Consider the following 8,438-nt stretch of genomic DNA (forward strand, 5'->3'; position numbering starts at 1 on the left):
CCAGGGTCCAAACAACAACCATGGTCCAAACAACAGCCAGGGTCCAAACAACAACAACCAGGGTCCAAACAACAACCAGGGTCCAAACAACAACCATGGTCCAAACAACAACCAGGGTCCAAACAACAGCCAGGGTCCAAACAACAGCCAGGGTCCAAACAACAACAACCAGGGTCCAAACAACAACCAGGGTCTAAACAACAACCAGGGTCTAAACAACCACCAGGGTCCAAACAACAACCATGGTCTAAACAACAACCATGGTCCAAACAACAACCAGGGTCCATGTAGCAGTCATAGTCCAGGGGCCTCACATACAAAGTGTTGCGTGGATTTCCTACTGAAACATAAAATCTTAATTTGATAAAACGGTGTACGCACAGATGAATCCAGATGTATGAAACCGTGCTCATGAATCCAGGCACACTTCTTTTGTACGTCCCAATCAACGTGGAATTGAGCACACATGAGGGAATCTCTGACTCCTCCCTCGACACGCGTCCATTTAAATATGCAAATAGATTTAAATCTGCCCTGCACCTGAGGAGTCTCCTCTCTGCACCGTCTTAAAGCAGGTCTGCACATGGGGACAGGAGGAACTTCACAGAATGTGAGTTGGAGCTGCTTCTAAATGAGGTAGAGTCTAGTAAGAACATTCTGCAGCTGTAAATGCTGTGTGGTCAGAGCAGAACACACTCACTGAAATGAAGACAAAAGTTGGACAATGAAACCAAGAAGCTCCATCCCACACCGTGCCAGCTGGTCTGTTCCGACCGTGCTCAGTAGAATGAATGAATCGTGTTGAACCACCACCTCACGTTCCTCTTCACATCACATATAGTTTGCACTTTGACTGAATGTTAACAGAAAGGTATTCGTCCTGAGATGGTGCTTTTATAGCAGCGTGTGTGCAGTCCATACCTTTGATCACATCAGGAAAACCGGCTGTCGCTGCAAACTGCGCGTCACCGATGGTCTGTTCACCTGCGCTGTAGGAAGTTTGATGTACCTGGTTGGCATACGGATCATCTTCCCACACAGCTGGCATGGCTCAGCTCAGTCCTGACGGGTCTGCCAGCTCCCTCTGGTATGACCCTGCTGCTAAAGGAGCCCCAGTGTGGTCAGCAGCTGTGTGTGCACGGGCAGCGCACGGCTCCTCGTTGTGTCATTCTCCAAGACCGGCCGCAGCTCCAAGCACAGTTCCAAAGGATTGTCCTTGGAAGGCCTGGCTGATGATCCAGTCGTCCTCATGGTCCAGAACATCCTGTGTCTCTACGTGCACGCTCTCATTCAGTGTGTCCTGTAACAAGACGACACCTGTTGTTGTTCAAGGCATTACCTGCACCACTTAGTGCAGCTTTTATATCCACTCATCTACCTGCACACACGTGGCTGTATTAACTGTCGTGTGTGTCCGGTGTGTGCAACAACAGTTTTCACATCATTAACAGTTTCCCAACAGACCAGTAACCATGGAAACGTGCGCCAGCCATAACGTTGGCATGGAGCTGCGCACGTTTCCACGCTCATTTCTTGATACATCTGAAGTTTTTCATGAAAAAGGGCGTACACGTACACCACGTGTTTGTGCACGAGGCCCCTGATCACGAGCTTTCCTTGGCTCTCATCTGCAGAACCTGCTGGACCACAGAGTGGAGGCGAAGGACTAAACAACAACTTGGTTCATTTTATTTGTTTTTGTGTCGTTTCCTGATATTTATTGTTGAAAAGTAAAAAAAAAACAGTTCTTAGTTAAAGTGACGACTTGTTTTGCAGGTTTTCTGTTTTTTTGAGGATGTCTCTGATGCTGCTCCTCCCATCCTTAGATCTGTCCACGATGACTCTGTTGGACCATGAAGAGGGCTCCAGTCGAGGAGGAGGATCCGACGCTGACCCACCAGCCTTTCCTTACCAGTACCCCGTACCTCACCCCTACAGCTCCCCCCTTCACCAGCTGCCAGACTGTGAGGGGGGAGGCAGAGGAGGAGGAGCCCTGCACAGTGGAGGTGACCATACCTTTTGTCTTTGTGTTTCTAACCTAACCATAGGAACCTCACCGCCACGTGAGAGTCAGAATTACAATCCACTGCTGGACAACGTGATGACGTCATGCCTTTCTTGTCCTACAGGAAGTCGCAGCAGCCAATCAGATTCCAGTGACGATCAGAAGGAGGAAGGAGGACAGAAGGAATCTGAGATGACAAAACAGGAAGTGAGCTCCCAGGACCGGGGGCTGGACTCCCTGAGTGACAGCGGCGCTCAGAGATCCCCGTCGTCCTTCTCTGGTCTCCACGGTGACGAAGGCATCACGCCGCCATCTCGAGGTCAGCGAGACGCCTTCTCATCAATCCAACCTGAAATATCCCGAAAGTCCTTCCGCATGGCCATAGGAAACCCCAGTGACCTCTTTGTGAATGTCATGTGACCCCGTAGTGATGATGTCACGTCCTGTCAACAATGGAACCAAAAACCTGATTTTATTTAAAAATATAAACTTTGACTTTGAACTGAAGCTGAAAAAACTCTGAACTCGTTCAGTTTAATGTAAAATCACTGTGACCAGAACCTGGACCGGAAACTGGACCGGAACCATGTTCTCTTCTGGACCAAACCTGACCCAAACCTGGGGCCTCATGTGTGAACGTTGTCTCCACTCCACCTCCCTCCAGTGTAAAGCCTAAAGTTTCTTATATTTTTGTCACCTGTTGATGTAAACAGGCGTCAGTGAGCGCACGTCAGTGAGCGCACGTCAGTGAGCGCACGTCAGTGAGCGCACGTCTGCGAGGAGCGTAGATAAATGAGCATCAAATGTTTGTCAACTAAGAGGAGCATCCGCTCTCCATGAGAAGACAACGGTGTTGGATCAACACCACTGTGGTGTGATGACTCCTCACATCGACAAGGTGCAGCTCAGCTGTGCCCAGTACGTTGATCTCCAAAGTATTCTGGGTAGATCTCATGGCGTTAAAACAGACGTCAGCCGATCATCATCTATGAAATGTGTCTCTTGACTGACAGACAGGGCTGCCAGTCTGAGGCCCCGTTTACACGAAACGTTTATTTACAGACAACATCCTCATCCTCTCTGAAACTGAAGGTTTCTGAGTCCAGGTCTCTGAGTGGAGATGTTCAGGGGAACCCCCCACGGAGGTGTGAACTAAGTGGCACATGCACACTCCAGACGGCTGCAGTCCAAACTTTTTCTGCTCTAACAAGACTTATAATAAATAACAGTTATAATAAATAACACCAGTTATAATAAATAACAACAGTTATAATAAATAATAACAGTTATAATAAATAACAACAGTTATAATAAATAACAGTTATAATAAATAACAACAGTTATGATAAATAACAACAGTTATTATAAATAACACCAGTTATAATAAATAACAACAGTTATAATAAATTACAACAGTTATAATAAATAATAACAGTTATAATAAATAACAACGGTTATAATAAATAACGGTTACAATAAATAACAACAGTTATAATAAATAACAACAGTTATGATAAATAACAGTTATGATAAATAACAGTTATAATGAATAACAACAGTTATAATAAATAACAGTTATAATAAATAACAGTTATGATAAATAACAGTTATGATAAATAACAGTTATAATGAATAACAACAGTTATAATAAATAACAGTTATGATAAATAACAGTTATAATGAATAACAACAGTTATAATAAATAACAGTTATAATAAATAACAGTTATAAATAACAGTAATGATAAATAACAGTTATAATAAATAACAGTTATAAATAACAGTAATGATAAATAACAGTTATAATAAATAACAGTTATAATAAATGTCAGAGAGCAGAGTGTTTTTGTGCTGCTCAGCCTTTTTCAGCTTGTAGGAGCAAAACTAATAAACTCCAGGCTCCAAAGAGACGTTCGTGGATTCTCCATCTTGGACTAACTGTCATGCAGACGCTGCATGCTCCATGAATGCAGCTGAGCCCGTCAAGGTTGCCAGATAAATTTAAAATGTCTTATTTACCCCCTCCTTTTCTGTGCACAAGGTCAACAAACACAATACACACCTCATCTTATCTTTACTCAGCACATGTGACAGTTTAGGTCAAAATACTATCTTAAAGCCACAGTACTATAGTTCATCGTTTCTTATCTGGCAACCCGACTGACTTGGAAACTACAGTAGTCCGTCTCTACTTCGAGGTTCGTTTATCACGGACTCGCTCTATCAGGGTTTTTCAAAATAAGATTGGACATGACACATAATTGGCTGATTGATGGATGAGCCGCACGATCGGCATGGACTTTTTATTTTAAATAAATTATTTTAAATTATTTAGCACCTGATGCACATTTGTGCAGCCCAGAGCTGCAGGATAAACTTCCTGCTGCAGCTGATCAGCTGTTCTCTGTGCTGAGCGGAGAAGTGGGCGTGGCCAAGCGCGCTTGCAGGTGGCTGAGAGCAACGGAGGCAGGGAGCTGAAATCATGACATTCTGTGCTCTGTTAGAGAGTTTAGAGTTTAGAAACATTGTTTAGAATATTGCAAGAGTGTGTGAAGGGTTTAAAACGCCTTAATAACCTTAATTTTTCACTTACCGCGGGGCTTCAGGGTACGGATCCCCTGCGATAAACGAGGGACTACTGTAGTGCGTTTTCATGTAAACCTCGTTTTTTTTTGTTTATTACCCAATAAACATTGAAAAACCACTAACGTTTCCAGACGTTGTTCTCGTGTAAACGGGGCCTTATAGCAGGTAGATCACTTTGACCCGGTCAGATTAAAAGGAGCTCGTGCTGAAACAGTCTGGCACCCCTGCTGTCGACGTGACAACTGGCCATCAATGGCTGCGTAAGGATGCATGTAGTGGAACAATGACAGCTGTGGTGCTGCTGGAGGACGGCGTGTTTCTGAGGATCGCACCGGCCTGCTGACACACGGTGCATGGTTTCTAATCTGATTAGAGTCCAGGGCCCTCTGGGCTGAACTGGTCCCAGCGTTACAGAGGAGACGTGTCGGTGCTGGTTCAGCGTCCAAGCGTCAAAACACGCCGCGGCTCAAACACTCGGTTGATGCGCAGCGACTCGTTTCTTCACATCAACTGTTTAATAAATGTAAGTTCTTCTAATCTCCTGAGTTCCTCTGGGATTACCGTTCTGTGATAAACCGATCTGTAAATGCCTCAGCCTCAGAAGTGCGCCGCAGGCAGATCAGTGTCTGACTCGCGCTCCGTTAAATTCCTAATTTTCCTGCATAAATTTTCAACGTGCACGGAGGAGAAGCTCATATGCAGGACATGTCAGGGGAGGAGCCTCACGTGCGCTCAGAGCTGCGCCCTCTTTCATATATGAGGCCCCTGGACCAGGACCTGAACCACATCTGAACCAAACCTAGATCTTGACTTAACCTGGCCCAAACCTGGACTGGAACCTGAACCACACGTGAAACAAACATGACACAGACTTGAATCAAACGTGGACCTGAACCTGAGCATCAGATCCTGACAAACACCTGAACCTGGTCTATGCAGGTGACTAGTCCAGGACCTGTGCTTTGGTCCCGGTAAGAAACCTTCCTGTTACTGTCATCATTTGTGTAGCATGGTGGGGTTCAGAATCCTGCTGAAGTGGACTCATCAGCTGAAGGAAGACCCAACACTGAGGAGAAACAGGAAACCAGACCAGGATCAGACCTCAAGTCTTCAAAATAAAAGCAATTTATTTTCTTTTGTTTATTAAATAAATTTCTCAGAAATAAACTAAACATTAGTTTTAGTAGCATTTCAGATTTTTTTCTAAAATTAATAAATATAGTAAAAATCACAGACTGATGAGTAAAATGTCCAGAGTTTACTGTGAAATGTGTCCACATGGAGACACCTTCTGCGTCCAAGCACTTGAAATTAATCACACCTGCTTTATGAAAATGTGTTTTTTCTGTAAGTTTCAGATAATTTTATGCCTCTGTGCCGTCACATCTTCATCTTTGCTCCTGTTACCAAAATAAAAGCCTGTTGGGTCAGTGTTTACTGTTTAAACTGGATCTGCTGTGACTCAGTGAGCCCCCTGCTGGTCAGTAAAACAATGACAAGGCAGAATTTCTGCTGATGTGTCAACAGTTTCCCTTTTCACAGAGAGAAACAGCTGTATCACTGACTGCTGCATTCCATTTACAGGAAGTTCTGCTTGTAATCATTTTATAAAACAAAGGGTACACAGCTGTAGGAATGGAATGCAGCCCATGTTCTTACCCCTGTGCTTTTCTCTACTTGTTCCAGTCAAAATACCTTCCATGAAACAGGTAGACTTCTGGCCTTTACAGGCTTCCATACAATGCAGGCATGAGTTGAGCTAATTCAGTGTTTTGAATGGGATGCAGCCGGCTGAGGGAGGGTAGTGTTCTGAATGGGATGTGGCCAACTGCAGAAGGGTGGTGTTTTCACTGGAACGTGGCCAACTAAAAGAAAGGTGGTGTTCTGAATGGTATGCAGCCGGCTGTGTTACAAATGGGATGTGGCCAACTAAAAAGAAGGTGGTGTTCTGAATGGGGGTGGTGTGTGTGTGTGTGTGTGTGGGGGGGGGGGGTGTAGAGGTTAGAGAAAATGGGCCTGCGACCAGAAAGTTGCAGATTCAACTCCCGGTACCGTCAACATCAAAATGTAGGTGGAAAAGGTGAAACACCCACACCTGCCTCCACCCTCACTTGCCCTGCCCTGAGCTCCTGAGCAAGGCCCTTAACCCCCACCATCTGCTCCCAAAAAACAGTCTCTTTTGAAAATGAGATCTCATGACTCGAGACTATCTGTATAAAGAAAGGGTAAATATTTTTTTTTTAAAGAATGGGATGCAGCCCACAAAGGAGGGTGGTGGTCTGAATGGGACAGCCAAAAAAGGTGGGTGGTGTTTTGAATGGGATGCAACCAACAGGGTGGTGTTCTGAATGAAAACCTGGCTTTAAGAAACTGCACAGCACCGAAACAGCCTTAGTTAGGGTCTGCAACGACATTCTTCTGGCAAATGACTCTGGTCAGTCTGTAGTCCTGGTACTCCTTGACCTTACCGCTGCATTTGATACTGTGGACCACAGTATCCTTTTATCCCCGCTAGAACACTGGGTTGGGATTACTGGTGCAGCGTTAGAATGGTTCCATTCATACCTGAGCGACAGGAGTTTCTGTATTAATTTTGCTAACACTATCTACTTCAGTGCCTCTTTCCTGCGGGGTCCCACAAGGTTCCATTCTTGGACCCCTTCTGTTTTCATTGTATCTCCTCCCCTTAGGGTCTATCCTGAGGAAACATGGTCTTTCCTTTCATTGTTATGCTGATGACTCTCAGATTTATCTGCCGTTAACACCTAACAGTTCCTCCTCCATTCGCTCTTTGTTAAAATGTCTTGATGACATCAAGACTTGGATGGCTGTGAACGTTTTGAGTTTTAATGATCAGAACACAGAGGTCGTTGTGTTTAACCCTAGCTCTGCCACTGTCATTGATCCTGTAAACCTGGACTCCCTTCAGCCATATCTAAAACAGTCCGTTACCAATCTCGGGATAGTTTTAGTCTCTGACTTTAAGTTTAATAAGCAGATAAATTCTGTTCTTCAAAAAAGCTTCTTTCAGCTGAGGCAGATAGCTAAGCTCAAGTCCGTACTGTCCAGATCCGACCTTGAAAAACTAGTCCATGCGTTTATTACAACCCGGCTGGACTACTGTAACTCACTTTATGCTCGGGTCAGTCAGGTCTCTCTCTCTCACGTCTCCAGCTCGTACAAAATGTTGCAGCTCGGCTACTAACAGGAACTCGCAGGTTTGAGCACATTACTCCAGTTCTGTCCTCCCTTCACTGGCTTCCTGTACGTGTCAGAGTTGATTTTAAGATTCTTCTACTGACATTCAAGTGCATTAACGGCCTTGCACCCTCATACCTCTCTGACCTTCTTCATCCTTATACTCCTTCTCGGGCTTTGAGATCATCAGACCAGCTGCTTTTGGCCGTACCAAAAACCAGCTGAAGCTCAGAGGAGATCGGGCGTTTTCTGTCATGGGCCCTAAACTCTGGAACAATCTGCCCATCAACATTTGACAGGCCACCTCAGTCTCTATTTTTAAATCTCTCCTCAAAACACATCTGTACTCACTGGCATTTAACACAGTGTGATCTCATTTGGTATTTCATTGTTGATGACTGTGTTCATCCATTTTGCTTTTACTCTCTGACATTTAACTCAGGGTGATTTGATTTAGTATTTCATTGTTTCTCATTATATTTCATGTTTTCATGCTTTTATTTTCTGAATGTAACGCAGCCAGCCAAGGAGGGCGATGTTCTGAATGTGACGCAACAGCAAAGGAGGGCAATGTTCTGAATGGGACGCAGCCAACTAAAGGAAGGTGGTGTTCTGAATGGGACGCAGCCAACTAAAGGAGGGTGGTGTTC

At 44.7% G+C, this 8,438-nt stretch overlaps 1 pseudogene; it reads left to right on the forward strand.

Annotated features, from left to right (window-relative positions):
- LOC119429384 overlaps positions 1 to 2,425 on the forward strand; it is a 4,389-nt pseudogene extending 1,964 nt beyond the window's left edge.
- The last annotated feature ends 6,013 nt before the right edge of the window (positions 2,426 to 8,438 follow it).

The sequence above is a fragment of the Nematolebias whitei genome, unplaced genomic scaffold (assembly GCF_014905685.2).
Source record: "Nematolebias whitei isolate Nwh7 unplaced genomic scaffold, NemWhi1 Nwh_scaf_755, whole genome shotgun sequence".
Taxonomy (NCBI): domain Eukaryota; kingdom Metazoa; phylum Chordata; class Actinopteri; order Cyprinodontiformes; family Rivulidae; genus Nematolebias; species Nematolebias whitei.